We start from the raw sequence: 17,041 nt of genomic DNA, 5'->3' as shown, positions 1-17,041 counted from the left end.
ATGTCCCCGTTGCTCCCAGACCGCTGGTGGCGCGGCCTACTCACTGTACATTAATACATTTGTGTGTGATGCATTAAAAGCCTTGTGTATGTGGTGCATTAAAAGAGATCAAGGAGGATTTTGGAGTGTAAATTGTTGGGATGCTTTTATGTCATTTTTTTCTTTTCCTCCGATCTAGTGTATGGTGGTTGTGTTTGATTGCGGGAAGGCCAGCAACGGATGTGAGCGGTCTGAGGCAAGGGAGACAAATCGAGCGGTCAAGGGGCCATCATACTTAATTCTAAATAATAACAATAATAATAATAATAATAATAATAATAAGAGGAAAAAAACAAACAAAAAAACAACAAAAACAAAAAACAAAAAACAAAAACAAAAACAAAACAGAACAAAAAAAAAACAACTGGTAATCTGGCTATGATGATTGTTGTAGAATTGACAAAAACAATATTATATAAAGAAATAAATAGGTAAATAAAAGTTATAGTAATAATAATAATTAAACAAATACATATATATGTATAATTATCATAATAACAATATAATCCCACATCAGAAAAGTAAGTGATAAGTGTTTTAATAAAATGAAAGGTTAAAAGGTAAAGAGATATAATATATAGTGTATAATTTTTATAGGACTAACCGAGGAAAGAAGAGGAAGGAAAGAGAAGTAGAAGAAGGGCCAAGTCATATTGCCAATGATGATGGTGAAGGGAGGAATGGGGTCTGATTCAGATAATTAGATTGATGTTGGTGAGAGCTGAATGGTGTTAAAGTCCTTTGTTTTTCTAGATTTGAGTGGTCTGTCAATACGTTGAGCCAGTGTTGAGTAGATACCTTAGTTTTGTCTTTCCAGTTCAGTAGTATGATTTTTTTGGCAATGGTAAGTGATATTAATATGAATTGTTTATGGTTTTCAGATATGTTTGTTGCGGACAGATTGCCGAGAAGGCCAATGATAGGACTTAATGGGATGTTTGTGCTAAGCATCTCGGATAGCTTATCTAGTACATTTGTCCAGAAGTTTTGGATTGGGGGGCAATACCAGAGGGCGTGGATGTGATTGTCCATTGTAGTTGTGCAGAGTGTGCAAGTGTTGCTTTGTTTGAGACCCATACAGTGGAGTTTGTGGTTGGTTATTTGGGTTCTGTGAAGGATTTTGTACTGTATTAGTTGAGTTTTGGAATTGCCTGTCATGGAATATATGTTGTTACATATTGTTTGCCAGTTGGTGTCGATTGGTAGGTTGTTTATGTCTCTCGTCCATTTGTGTATGGGGATTGATATTGTTGAGTCGGTGGATATTAGGAGATTGGGACAGCATCTTTTTAGGTTTGAGTGCATGTAATTTTAGGTAGAGGGGAGAAATGTACAGAAGTTATTAATTTCTGTGGTGTTGAGGCGTTTATTTATCACATCTCGTATCTGGATATATTGAAAATAGCAACGGTCTGGTAGATTATATTTTGTTTTTATGGAATCGAAGGTTGTGAACCGACCATCATTGAGTAGCTGTCCCAAGGTCGTGATCCCTCTTGTAATCCAGGTTTGGAAGATGAAGGGTTTATTATTGATCAGAAGCATAGGGTTATTCCATATGGGAGTTTACGTTGAAAGTGATATTTTGTATTGGAAGATTTGATTTGCTTTCCACCATGCGTTGAGAGTAGTGTTGATTGTGTTGTGTTTGTAGCAGGGGTGGGGCTTTATGGAGTTATCAGTGAATGGGAGATTTTTAGTGCCCAGTTCTTGAGTTAGGCTGTTTTCAACATCTAACCATGGTGAGTTTGTGTTTTTTGTCCAGTGGTGGATATACAGCAGTTGTTGTGAAAGGAAGTAGTAATAAAAGTTAGGGGCCTTGAGTCCTCCACATTCCTTAAGTTTTGAAGTGTGGATAGTTTTATTCTTGGTTGTTTATTTTTCCAGTAAAATTTGGTGATTGTGCTGTTCAGAGAGGAGAACCAGCTTTGGGGTGGGGCTATAGGGATCATGGCAAAGAGGTAATTTATTTTTGGAAGGATTTTCATTTTGACCGTTGAGATACGTCTGATCAAGGAGAGTGGTAATTTATTCCATCTTTCTAGATTGTCTTTTATTTCTTGTAATAAAGGTTTGTGGATGAGTTTTAATAATTCGTTAGGGTTGGAGGAGATGTAGATTCCAAGATATTTAATTGATTTAACTGTGCGGCTGAGAAGAGGGTGTTGCAGCTGTCTGTCCCACCCACCGATTGGTAAAATCTCAGATTTTGTCCAGTTTATAGAGTAGCCTAATATCTTGCTGTATTTGTCGATTAGATTGTGAATTTGAGGGAGTGAGGATAACGGATTTGTAATGAATAGTAAAACGTCGTCAGCATATAGGCTTATTTTATGGTGGGTGCTTTTTAGTTTTATGCCTGAGACGGCATCGCATTGTCTAATGGAGGCAGCAAGAGGTTCAAGGAAGAGTGCAAACAGAAGGGGTGATAGGGGGCATCCTTGACGAGTGCCTCGTTGTAGTTTGAAGGGTCTTGATATGATTCCATTGGTGATAACGGAAGCCGAGGGGGAACTGTAGAGAGTTTTAATCCAGGTGGTAAAATATGACTGAAATCCGAATTGGTTTAGGGAGGAGAAGAGAAAGGGCCAGTTTACTTTGTCAAAAGCCTTCTCTACATCGAGGGTTGCTATAATAAAGAGTGTGGTTTTTAGGTGTGTGTTGTTGTTGTAGAGATTTATAAGATTGAATAGTCTTCTGGTGTTTTCTGAAGAGTGTCTCCCTTTTATGAAGCCAGTTTGATCTATGTGGACTAATGAGGGTATTACTGATTCCAGTCTAATGGCTAAAGTTTTGCTAATTAATTTTATGTCTGTGTTAATTAATGATATTGGGTGGTAATTAGAGCAGTGTGTGTGGTCCTTGTTTGATTTTGGGATGAGTGTTATGTAAGCCGTATTCATATGATGGGGAATAGTTTTATTTTTGTGAATTTCTGCTGTTACTTGGAAGAACAGTGGTGAAAGAAAGTGCATTAAAAATTTACTTTTGAAAACTTCAGTATTTTTAAAATCTAATACTCCAGTACTTTAATTCAGGTAGTTGTATTGGAGTCATATCTGACCAGCAGGATCTACACTGTGACTCAAGTAAAGCAGCTGTGGGACTTTGTCACCTCTGTCCAGACCACAGTTAACAGTTATGTTGTGTAGACGAATCTCTGTCTGTTTCTCCACGACCGCAGCTTCAGTGTTTTCTCATCAGAACAGCAGGATGCCCTATCTACTATGACGTCATTATCTTTGACAAGGAGGTTGTGTTTGCACCAGTGTTTGTTTGTTTTGTTTTTTTTGGGTTTTTTTTGTTGTCAGCAGGAATACACAAAAAGAACTGGACCATTTTGCAACAAACTTGATGGAAGGAAGGGACAAAGCCATTACATTTGATTTTCCTGAACATTGTAAGATAGAACATTTTTCTACAGTTTGGTATGGATGTTTTGATGTAAAAAAACAAACAAAAAAAAAAACAACAGACATATTTATGGTGATGAGATTTATGACTTTCCAAATCCAGATAATAATGTGGATCTGACAGACGTGCAGGACAGTTTGGCCTTGGTGGAGGTCTGTGTTCTGCTGAGTGTCAGTCTAGTCCAGGGGTCAGCAACCCGTGGCTCCGGAGCCGCATGCGGCTCTTTAGCCTCCTTGTAGTGGCTCCCTTTAGCCTTGACAAAAAAACACATGAAAATTAATATTTTAATTTTAATTTATATATTATTATTTTTGATGTTTATTTACTACTACTTCTACTACTACTACTGTTATATACTTTAAAATCTAATTTTAAAAAAGTTTTTTTTAATTTGTCAACTAAAATATGCGTCACATCCTTTAGCTAGCAACTAGCAGCAAGGCGAGGGCTATAGACGTTGATGTGATGTGTGAAGCTGCAGGCGTCATCTGGAGTGTGCGACCCCTGCACTAACCATGAGTAAATCCCAAAAAAGAAAAATCTCAGAGGAAAAAAGAGAGTTTAATTCTGCGTGGACAGATGCATTTGCCTTCACCGCCAACGACGCTGGACTACCTGTGTGCTTAATATGTGGCGAGAAATTATCGAACAACAAAAAATGTAACGTTGAAAGGCATTTTCAAAACAAGCACTCAGCATTCGCTGAAAAATACCCAAGTGAAGATGAGCGAAAGAGAGCAATTTCGGAACTGCAACGGAAAGTAGAACACAGCAAACAAACTTTCAAGAAGTGGATCACCTCTCCACAGTCAACAACAGTTGCTAGTTTTGTGGCAGCTCAGGAGATCGTAAGGAGGGGTAAGCCGTTCACAGACGGAGAATACATGAAAGAATCGTTCATAAAAATATCAGAGCATCTATTCTCCGACTTCAAAAACAAAGGGGAAATTGTTCAGAAAATTAGAGAAATGCTTCTCTCTGCAAAGACAGTCAAGGACAGGACCATTAAAATGGCAACAAACATCACTAGTAAGCAAATTGATGACATCAATTCAGCTCAAGCATTTTCAATTGCCTGTGATGAGTCAAGTGATGCAACCGATATTGAGCAGACAGCACTTTTATGTGAACGCTGATGGGCCGCAGGAAGAACTGATTCAACTCATACCGCTAAAGGGCCAAACGCGGGGACAGGACATTTGTGAGGCTGTTGTGAGTTGTCTAAAAGCCAAAGGAATAAACACCACTCACCTGGTGTCAGTGTCTACTGATGGGGCACCCAGTATGAGGGGAGCACAGAAGGGCTTTGTGAATTTACTTCAAAAGTCACTGGATCGAGAGCTGATGACATTTCATTGCATACTCCATCAAGAAGCACTGTGCGCTCAAACGTTCCCCCCTGAATGTGTGGACGTGATGACCCTCGTTATTAAGATAGTGAACAAAATAATTGCAAACGGGTTAAACCACCGTCAGTTTTGTTCATTGTTAGAAGAAATCGACAGCGCATATTCGGATCTCCTGCTGCACAACAGAGTCCGGTGGCTGTCCAGGGGAGAGGTGCTGAAACGCTTCGCTACCTGTCTGGAGAATGTGAAAACCTTCTTGGAAAGCAAAGGCCTCAGCTATCCCGAACTGGGAGACCTCGATTGGCTGCAAAAGTTTTACTTCCTGGTAGATATGACAAGTCACTTAAACACGCTGAATAAAAATCTCCAGGGAAAGGGAAGCACGGCCCTGCAGATGCTGGAAGATGTTTTGGCGTTTGAGCGCAAGATGACAGTGTTTGCCAGGGATGTACAGCGAAGAAGTGAACAATCACATAAATTGTGATTATTTCCACCGTGCAATTATTACAATGCAAGCTGCATTTGGAGAAAGATTCAGTGAGTTCAGAAAGGAAAAAAACACTCTCTCCTTCCCTGTCACACCCCTGGACATCGACCCATCCCTGCTGAACACATTCACATTCACAGGAGTAAGTAAGCCCGATCTGGAAATTGAACTGGCGGATAAAGATTTATGGGTGTCCAAGTTCAAATGCCTGACAGCGGATCTGGAAGAAGTCGCCCGTCAGAAGGCTACTCTCGCTAAAGAGCACAAATGGAGCGACATTGAAAACCTCCCCAAACCCGACAAACTTGTTTTTGACACATGGATTGCCATTCCCAAAACATATATGAACATGAAAAAATATGCATTTGGAGTCCTGTCCATCTTTGGCTCAACATACTTGTGCGAGCAAGTTTTCTCAAGCATGAACTTCATAAAGTCCAAACATCGCTCCCGCCTCACAAATGAGAGCCTCCAGTCCTGTTTGAAGCTCAAAGTCACATCTTACAGCCCCGACATAGGGATGATCTGCAGCGAACTTCAGAAACAGAAGTCACATTAAACAGGTGAGAACAATAGCATTTAATAGGCTATTATTTTTCAGAAAGAAAAAAAAAAATTTATTTCAGACCCAGAGCTGATGTAGATTTTTTGTATGTTCAGGTGCCTCCAATTGATTGCTGGCTGAGAACGAAACCCGAAGAGGATGAGAGCACACTGAAATGGACTTGTCACAAACGTTCCTAATTTTATGTTTACTTTTTTAAAGCTGCTAAGCTGCACCTAAATGTTTTATTTATATTAAAGTGGGCTAGTTTTTCTTTTAATTTTACACAAATATAGGAAGGACTCAAATAGGTCTGCACAGTTCACTGTTTAATTTATTTCAGAGTAGGCCTACACATGCACACTGCACTTCTGTTTGTAAAATTTAAAATAAGATTAAAACTTTTAAAATTTTATAAGCTGTATTATGTTTTGCGGCTCCAGACTATTTTTCTTTGGCGGAAGAGGGGGTGAAATGGCTCTTTTGATAATAAAGGTTGCAGACCCCTGGTCTAGTCGTTTATAAAATGGTGTGTAAAACATAATGCCTATAGAGATGTATTCAAATGTCTTGTTTTGTCTGACCAACAGTGCAAAGATATTCGTTTCCTTATCCAGTGAGACAAACATATTATATTCTCACACCGTGAAACACTTTAAGAACAAAAACAATTGTTTAGTTTGTGATTCAGTCTTGTGGATCAACTCATCCGACTAATGACTGACTAACTGACTAATCCCTGCAGCATCAACACAAAGCTCCCTGATTTGTCGCCTCGATTGTAGATCGCCAATACGATCCTAGAATCTCACCGTAGACGGACCAATCGCGTCTCTCGACCGTAGACGACCAATAGGAGGTAATTCCGTACGCAAATCTGACCTGACCGGTAAGGTATTTCCCCTAAATTTTAAATTATTCATTCCTCATAACTCTCACTATTTATGTCTCTTGATAGTTTTGGGAAGGCTCGACGTAGCGTTAGCGTTACTTTGTGGTGTTAGCGAGCTAACGGTCCTGTGACAGCTAACGTCAAGTTTATTCATTCATTCATTCATTCATTCATTCAAGTCCGTTCATTTCTCAAGTTTCAATTCCGAGAGCTTAGCCGGCATTAACCTTTTATAAACAATTTTGCCATTGCTCCAAAATGTAATTCGCCTCAATAATTGGCGAGAATACAGTAAGAGCTGTATGAAAATTAACGTAGCACTGCCTATGGCGGATGCATGTGGGGTCGGTCGAGGGGATTCCTCCCGGTTTAATACTTAGCACTGGATAAACTTGGATAAAAAATTGCTACATCACAAAATGGGGTGTGTGTTACGCGGAAGTCTTTATCTTTATTATCTTTATCATTTCAAGGAATAATATCACTTCCATATTAATGATAACAGGTCCATATTCCTAATGTTTTACTGGCAACTTCTGGGGGGAAACGATTTCAAATCATTTTGAGTGTAAAAGATGGCATCTACATTCTCTCTCCCCCTACACTCTTTTGCCATGAGCAAAAACTATAAAACTTATCCAGGGAGAATAAAAGCTGAAAAGTGGATAAAACGTCTGATGTATGGGAAACAGTCAATCTTGTAGGCCCAAGAGTTGTAAGAATTCTTCCTCATCTTCACCTGATGTGATGTTATGGTATTAATGACCTGATATACGCCAACATTCAAAGGTAGGAATTAATACATTATAACATGATGGCGGTGTTGCTCTATACAAGTATATTTCAGAGTTCAGCAGAGGATGGCGACCCCAGTGATTCGAGTGGTGAACCCACATGCCCCCGCACATCGTCAGCAGGCTGTAGTGATTGCGACCAAAGAGGCCCGTAGCTATCGGGACAAGAGGATGGTGTTCCCCACTCCTCAACAGGAGCTGCTCCACCAGGCCACTGCCCTGACCCACGCAGAGAAGCTCCTTTGAGCAGAGGGTATCCCTGCGCCCTCGCGTCAACAGTGCCTGGGAAAGCTGGTGGTGCCATTTGGCCAGTATGTGAATGCACCATTCCACTGGCTTGTGGCAAATGACGTGGGCTATGTGAAGTAGTAAGCAGATCATATTCAATACCATTGTAGTCTATGCATTTTAAATAGGCTACCATTTTGATGGCATGCTTAACATAAATTGCCCCTATTTCTGTTTACATAAAACTGTGGCTATTATCAGTGTGTATTATTCATCTGTCCAAAGTTTCTTTACTCGTTATCAGAACTGCAGTGATATTAATGATGATGGTACTAAGTTAATGAATATGATTCCAGCGTGCTTGACAAGCACAGATTGGAGGTGATCAACCCACATAGAAAGGGAGAGATCCGGAACCAGTGGGTGAAAGATTACCTCACACAGTATGCTGAGAACTTCCCACAAGTCTCCAGTCTCCTTGACGCCAACATCGACAGGTGTATCTATGGTCAGAAAGGGTTTGAGGATCACACCTTCGAAGAGGTGTGGGAGCTCTACAGGCAATACCAGGCCCAAAAGGACAAGCCAGGCCAATTCACTGTGGAGCAGAGGGACAAAATAAGCAAAGCAAACAGTTCTGTGCGGAGGTGGTTAAACACACCAGTAACCCACATCATAAGCATGCAGATGAAGAGGTTCCGAAAATATATTCAGGACAAGGACAAAGTGAGTGTTGATTTGATTATTTGTTTGTTATGAAACAGCAAGATCAGAATAGCATGTTAAATGGAAATTGTTCAAGATACTGATATTTCAGCACTTCAGCTAAATGTATTTTGGTAAGTAAAAACTAGTGCATCATAAAATCTAGATACGTAATTATATTTGTTGTTCAGCAAAGACAGGCAAGCACCTCCACTTCATCATGGCCAGGTGATGACACTGAACTGGTAGCTGCAAGCCAGGCTGTGGAAGGTAAGTGTTATGCAGAGTTAATAGACATCAAACCAATTTTTGTTTAAAAAAATTATTCATAATACAAAACAACTTTGTTTGGTTACTTCTTAGACTTGCTCAAGTCACAAGAGACTGGCAGTCAGGCTCTGGATTCCCAGTCTCAGGGTTCCCGGCCCAAAAAGGAGCCTGAGGCCACTGTCCAGCAGCCTAAGAAGTGCAAGAAGGCCACTGTCCAGCAGCCAAAGCAGCCTGAAGCCACTGTCCAGCAGCCTAAGAAGTGCAAGAAGGCCACTGTCCAGCAGCCCAGTCCAGCCCAACATGAAACCACTAGCCAGCCCACAGAGTCTACAACCAGGGTAGAATCTCCTCAGAGTGAGCCACCTGTAAGTGATATTCACATTATATATATATACACATATACACATATACACATATATACACACACAATGTAAATGAGAACGATTTTTGGAGCATGTTTTTCAAAAAAAAGTTTTATGCTTTCTTTCTTAGTAATAAATTACTTAGTGATACACAGTACTAACCAAATGCTTTGTGTTTTTTTATGTCTTTTGTGTGTTGCAGGTGGAGCTAGAGGGATGGGTGCGTCTGTGGGAAAACCCCAATGGCATCCCATCTGCTGGCATTTCTTGGCTCAAAGAGGACACAGAAAGAGGGCTCTTCACCCCCGTTCAAATCTACAAGGACATTCATGGTCTTATAAAGAGGCGACGGGTGATGAAATCAGACCGGATGTGGTTTTACCCACCAGAACCTCCTGGCTATGTCCAGGGTGCTCTGCCGACCCCGCGGCTCTTCTTTCGAAGCCGTGTCTTTGTGTGGCGCCCTGTTGGAGTGTGGAGGTACTCCCTCAAGTGCCCTCGAGGTGATGAGTGTGTGGGTAAAGGACGGACTGTGCACCTCTCCAAATCTGGCTATCATCCCCGGGTATAACTCACTTCACCTGTGTTACAGTTATATTACAGTTGAATATTTATTACTACATGTAGTCATGCGAGGAAAAAAAGAGCACAGAAAGTCACACATCAGTCCCTCCAATTCCACCCTTGTCTGCCACTCAGTCCATCAGCTGGGCAAGAGCCACACAGTATAAGCGTAAGGTACAGGAATAGCCCTCAGGAGTGGGAGCCAAATTGTCACGAGTGCAAAACTTCCCTGTCCGTTCACTCTGTGGTCAGCCAACCCAGGGACACAAAAAGTACAAAAAAAAGACTTTCTGCCCAGTAAAAATGATGTCGACTTCAAAAGGTCTGGACAACAGAGTGTACAACACTTTTGATCATTTCACCTCTGTTGTTGACAACCTGGAGCAAAAAAATGTAAATAAACACATCTGTAAATATGATACAGCTGCATTATAAATATTGTAAATCTTCATATTTGTTACATCTACCTATTAAATTGTCTAATCTATTATGCTGTGGTGTTTTTTTTTTTTTTATTTCAATAGGGTGATCTTGAGGAAAGATTTTCATCTGTAAATAATTGCATCTCATTGGCTAAATCTAAATTAGTTATATTTTTCATGTACATATTACAGTTTTGGATTTTTGACTTTTCATTCTAAATTGCATTTATTTATTTAATTAAGTGTTCAGTGTTACACTAACAGTGAGTTGCAGAATTTCAGTTATTGAATGCAACAATGGGGGTGAGCTTTACCCAGCCTCAGAAACATTAGTGTACTTTAATCATTTTAAAAGATAAAAAGTGAGTAATATAAATTAATGACATGTAGAGAAAAGACAAAATATTCTGACAATCATACTTTTGATAAAATAAGCTATATTTAATTGAAAGAAAATCAGTCCAATAACATGAATAAATGACATGAATTATATAGCATTTGCTTATACAACTACACTTTATAAATATACTTTTAAAATCAGTCCAATAACATGAATAAATGACATGAATTATATAGCATTTGCTTATACAAATACACTTTATAAATATACTTTTAAAATCAGCCCAATAACATGAATAAATGACATGAATTATATAGCATTTGCTTATACAACTACACTTTATAAATATACTTTTAAATATACATTGTGTTGTTATAGCAGCACGCTTGAATGGCTTCAGAGGTGTCACAATAAAAAACTGATTAAATATGAAATGGCCATTAATCACACAATAAAATAGATGCAGATGATATCATCAGTCAGAGGGTGAGCTGTATTGTTGACTCCTCCTGTAGTCTCCTGTAGTGTGAATTACCTGAACAGGGGGACTCTCAACTGCATAATTTCTGGCAGTGGGGGACTGCGTCCATGCTCTCACCTGTAACAACACACAAAGAAACATCTGTCATAAAGGAACATGTATCAGCTAGTGATCACTGTGATGAAATGATGAAACTGTCAGACAACCCTCAAATGATAATGCTAAAATGGAATTATAGATGAATCTACCTTGATCATTTTACACTGTAAGTATGGTGACACCACACATCACAGAATATGATGAAAGAACTCACTGTGGTATACAAAATGATATTTGTGTTTGCAGTAAATGGTGGTATGATATATAAAAACATTGAATAATAGTTAGGGACATTTTTCTAGATTCATCTCATTTAATAAAAATACTCATTAATCTGTACATCAGTATTATCATCATTATTATCATCTACATTGTTGTGGTAAGTACATCATTAAATCACTAGGGGGAGCAATTCCAGGAACAACATCAATTCAGGTGCAATGCTTTTGACCAATCACGCTAGATTGAATTACACTACCGTACGGCGCATCCAGTCAGAAGCTGTACTGATGTGAAAATGTCTGGTTTATGACTATACCCTGGTGCAGCCTCACCTCTCCTGGTGCAGGTGACCACCAGCGACGGCACGGTCCCTCTGTGGGAGCGCCCCCCTGCCCGGACCTCCATCAACCGCAGGCGGCTCTTCAGGCCCAGGTTCTCCCTCTTGCTACGGGAGATCTCCAGCCTCAGGGCCGCGAAGCCGTCGTCCACCAGCTGACAGATCTCCGCCACCGCCGCGTTAGCCAGCACGTCCATGATGGAGGCCAGTTGAGAGTGTAGATTCACACAGCTCTCCATCAGCCCGCTTCACCACCACGGCTCTGCCCGCGTCTGTAAATTATTGGAGCTGCATCGCTATGAGGAAGTAATAAATGTGACAGAGCCTCAGAAACAAGAATGGATGTTTATTGTGCGCGTCAACAATTATCTCCCGTATTTAGCCCACTGCGGCTCATTGAACTTTAGTGATCGCCAGTTTAGCCACAATAATCTGGTTGTCTTGGAACAATTTAAAATTGTGACAAAATCGAGAGATTATGTCGTTATTCCGGGATAACAAAAATCGTTTTCTCCTGATATCTCGTTATCTTGGGATAACGAAAACTCATGAAAAAAATTTAGATATTGTATTATTATTATATTGTATCTTGCTATTACAATACAAAAAATTGTTAAGAAAATCGAGATATTACAATATCTCATTAACTTGGAATGACAAAAACTCCTTTAAAAAATCTAGCTATTATAATATCTCAGGATAACAAAAAATCGTTTTCTTTGGATAACGAGCTTTGTTATCTTGAGAAAACAGGATACACAATAGATAGATAGATAGATAGATAGATAGATAGATAGATAGATAGATAGATAGATAGATAGATAGATAGATAGGCCTACTTTATATATCCCCTATGGCAGGCATCACCAAATGGCGGACCGCGGTCCGGGCACGGACCCAGTGGCGGTTCTTCCCGGACCCGTGAAAATTATATTATAATTATAATATTAGGCCTAATAAAAAGATAAATCATTCGTGCATGCGCAGCTAATTTAGTTAATACGACAGAAACGTCATCAATAGCCAAGCCAATCAAATCGATTGTTTACCTTTCAGCACCAGAGAATAGAGAGAGAGAGAGAGAGAGAGAGAGAGAGAGGGGGATGAGTGAAAATGGCTTGCTCAAAAATGAGAAAAGTAGACAGTGAAAACCCAACTTTTAAAGATGAATGGACGGACCGATACATGTTCGTCCTGCCTGCAGCCAGTTCTAAACCTGTGTCTCATATGCTGTGAAACTGTGGCGTTAATAAAAAGTACCAACGTTAAGCGTCACTATGAGACCAAACACGGATCGTTTGATGAAACATACCCGTAACAGTAAAATGATCGAACTGAAAGCACAGTATGACGGTCTATCCCGTGTCCTCACATGCATTTACAGGCCAGCAACGTGCAGATAGTGTTCACTTAAGATTGCGTGGATTTTGGCGCAACACAAGAAAGCATTCAGCGATAGGACAGTGCTGAAAGAGTGCTTCAATGCGGGCTGCCAGAGACTTTACTTGACGGTAAACAAAAAAAAACGACATGTGTGAAAAATCAAGCAAATCCCATTGTCAGCTTCAACGACAACCAGAAAATCTGAACTGATTAGCAGAGGATGTACTGGCACAGCTTGATGCAGCTGTTCAAAAACGCAGTATGCATATCCTTAGCCCATTGATAGAGTCCGACAATGTAACAGATTTAATGCCCAGCTTTTTGGTGTATGTGAGATTTCTTCACAAAGAGAAGAAAGAGATGTGTGAGGACCTGTTGGGTTATATGGCACTGAGACACACGCAAGAGCGATAGGATATATATGAGGGGATAAAGGAGATGCTCACAAAAAGAAAGATTAATCGAAGCAAGTAGTCTCAGTCACCACGGATGGTGCACCTGCCATGGTTGGTAGAGAGAAGGGGGCTGTGGCACGGATGAAACAAGACAACCCTGATCTCATTAGCCTACCACTGTATCAATCCATCAGACTGTTCTCTGTGCCATTCTGTTGAAGAGTTTGCTGAAGTAATGAATACCATGATGAGACCTATCAACTTCCTCAGGGCATCCTCTATCCTATCAGCAGCGACTGCTGAGAGAATTTCTGAAAAAATGGAGGCAGATGCAAATGACCTACTACTCCACAACAACATGAGATGGCTAAGCAAAGGGAATGCACTGGATACTTCTGTCCATCCAAAAGGAAATAGCTGCTTTCTTACAGCAGCTCAAGGACAAAAACGCCAACACAGTTTGCAAACTTTTTGCAAGATGACACAACAGAGATGGATGTGGTGGCTTTTTTGGTGCACCTTAATAAGCTCAATTTAAAGCCTGCAGGGTCAGAAAAATTCTGTCTGTGATATGATGAAAACTGTCACTCCTTCCAGATGAAGCTGGACATTTTCAAAGAAGATCTCCAAGAGAGAGTGTGAGCACTTCCCACAAATGCAGGAACAAAATTCAGGGTAAGAGAGACATTTCCCTTATGTCAGCTTCATAGACAAGCTGATTGGAAACTTCTGTCATCGATTTGACAGCTTCAAACCTTGGACACCACTCCTCCTGCTAATCAAGAATCCATTCCTTATCAAGAGAAATCAGAGGATTTTCAAAGGAGGTGACACAGACCTTCAAGTGGGCACATCCTGGATCTTTACAGCTTAGAGCTCACTGATCTGCAAGCAGATGTTGCTCTGAAGAGCATTTTGAAACAACTGACTCTGCTACTTTCTGGTTTACAGATGTGCCTGAAACCATTTTCCCTGTCTAACCAAAGTAGCACTACACACCTTAACCATGTTTGGATCAACTTACAGCTGTGAGACAGCTTTCTCTACGAATGAACATTATTAAAACAAAGTACTGTTCCAGGCTTACCAATGAGCATCTCCACATGAGCATGAGAATGGCACTAACCCTATTTAAGCCAAGATTCAAACTGCTGGGCAGGAAAGTTACATGCCCATTTCTCTCACTAGGAAAGGAAGTTGGAAAGGAGGAAGGAGAGGAGAGAGGAGAAAGGGAGCTGCTCAAAGCTCTGCACTTTTCTTTTATTCAGTAAATTCTGCCCTGTTTCTATTTTATTGAAATGTAAGGCATTATGGTTCCTGTGTTATTTTATTTTAAATGTAGTTAAATACATGTTTAAAAAAGGGGTGGGCAGCTCAAAAGTCTTTTCTTTACATTTTTTCTTAAGATGCACTTTTTATTTATTCAAAAGATTCTGAATTGTTTTTACATTACCCTAAGTTCAGGCTGCTCAAAGCTGTGTTGCACTTTTTATTTATTTTATTCAGAAGAAATTCATTACTTGAAGTGTAGTAACAAGACACTACAGTAATGTTTTCATTCAAGTGCCATACAAAGTTCAGACTTATCGGTATGTTTAAAGTATATTGAAAACACTTGAAATTTGACAATAAATGATATCATAAAAGTACATATGTTGTTTTTATTATTTATCATTAAACATTTCGAGTGACAATATAAGATTCGGACCTTTTGCTGGAGGACATTTTTTGTAACTGGACCTTTTTGAATTTTAATTGAATACCCCGATGTAGGGGATATGAGGAAGAAAGAAAGGCTCTAAGAGAAGCATTAAAGAAGGCTAAGCTAACATTCAATGTTAGGAACCGTCTACTTAGAGAAACATCAAGGAGAATGTTTATTCATCTAATCACATATCTCAAAAACACAGGGTTAGATATTGGGTTTTTTTGTTTTTTTTTAAATTATTTCCCTGCCAATCTAATGCTCACACTCCAGTCCGGTAGGTTGCGGTAGATGATCGGAAGCCAACCGCCAATAAAATCAAAAGATAGAAGAACATTGAAGAAGAAGAAGAAGAATCGCATGAATCGCATGAATAAAGACCTTGTCGCCCTGTTATACACGTCTGTCTCCGTTGTTCCAGAAACAGTCGAAGCTTGCTGCTGTGTCTCATATAGCACTCGTCCAATTGTCTTCCTGTCAGTCTTCAGGACACAGCCCATATCTTCTTCCTAAGGCCGAGTGTCGATCGCCGGCTGCGACCATGTCGACCGCCGAGGACTTCCACTCTCAGGTCGCCTCCATCATGGGGTGCTGGCTAACGCGGCTGTAGCAGAGATCTGTAAAGTTGTTGATAACGGATACTCGGTGGTTTTTTCATCTGGGAAATGTCCCGGAGTCAGAAGGAAACGATTCTGCGGAGGGATAATAACAAACTGCTTGAACTGCAGTCGCCCGGTTACCGAGCTTGAGAGAGTGAAGGGAGCGGAGGGCTCCGTGAGCAGCCGCTTCCCCGAGTTTGCCTCCTCAACCGGCAGAACAAGGACTCACTGGCCGGTATGTCCCCGACACCACTAACGTTATAGGCCCAATCCCGGTCTTCCCCCAATCCCCAACTCTGAATCCTGAAAGACTTACATTGATATCACCTGGTGAGTGATTTTTGAGCCCTTTCAGCTCTCTTGCACTCAAAGGCCTCAAAATGTATAAAGAGGAATGGAACAGCATTTTAGATCACCCTGATGATGCCAAAGACATTTGCATTCAATTGCTGGTTTGGTACTTTTGATTGTACATTTTTATTCCCTCCCTTCGTTCCCGTTTTGTAAACAGAAAAAAATAATGCTGGATCAGATCATGATCCACTTTGGATATTTGAAATTCATCCATCATGTCATCATATGACAAATAACTCCACAAGTCAGTCTCTGAATCGCAATGAGCTCTGGTTTTTATACTGTCTTATACTGTCTGTTTTTCTTTTAAATGCTAAGGTTAGTTCCTTTTCATGCTTGTTGTTAACCGGTCATCCATCTCTATTTATGGCCGTTCGTTTTGCAGTTTTTGGCACTTTCTGGCATCCCTTCGATCAACCATGGCAACTCCGCTGTTTAATGTCACAGCACTATGAACTTCAGGTAATTTCCGCAGGCAAAGCCAATTTTTCTCCTTCGTATGAAACGCCTTGTTGGGGTCCAGACATTACTTCCTGAATCCTATTGATGTCAATACTTCTCTTGGTGCTACCCACTGCAAGCTTGACACCCCCACAACAAGGCACAGCACATAACTACTTATGGTGAAGAGTTTTTATTGGTTTTTGTAGCCATGCCGAAAAGACAGTGCTCTTAATTTCCTGCAAAAATCTACTTCATTTTCCACTATTCTCCATTGCTCTAAACATTATAGTGTGAGCCCGCACTTCAAAAGAGGACTGCTCAGAAACCACGCACACAGTTAGACCGTTTCATTTTCACAATGGTTATTTCTGTACTTCACACTTGATGTGGCCGAACAGGGAACTCCTCACAGCCTGTCGGTCTGCATTGTATTTTCAGTAACTATGCCCACTAACGTTAATATTCATTTCAGATTTCCGGCAGCAGGGGGGTGGCGGTTCGGTGAACCGTGAACGACTGCCTGTACTGTTCCTCCATTTATTTATATTCATTTAGTCTGGAAGTGTCCATACATTAAAAAAAAATCAAAAGGGTATCTTATAATATAAAATA

This window comes from Seriola dumerili, unplaced genomic scaffold (genome assembly GCF_002260705.1).
Source record: "Seriola dumerili isolate Sdu_G_001 unplaced genomic scaffold, Sdu_1.0 BDQW01005129.1, whole genome shotgun sequence".
In the NCBI taxonomy this organism is placed as follows: domain Eukaryota; kingdom Metazoa; phylum Chordata; class Actinopteri; order Carangiformes; family Carangidae; genus Seriola; species Seriola dumerili.
Note: the sequence above shows the minus strand (reverse complement) of the source record.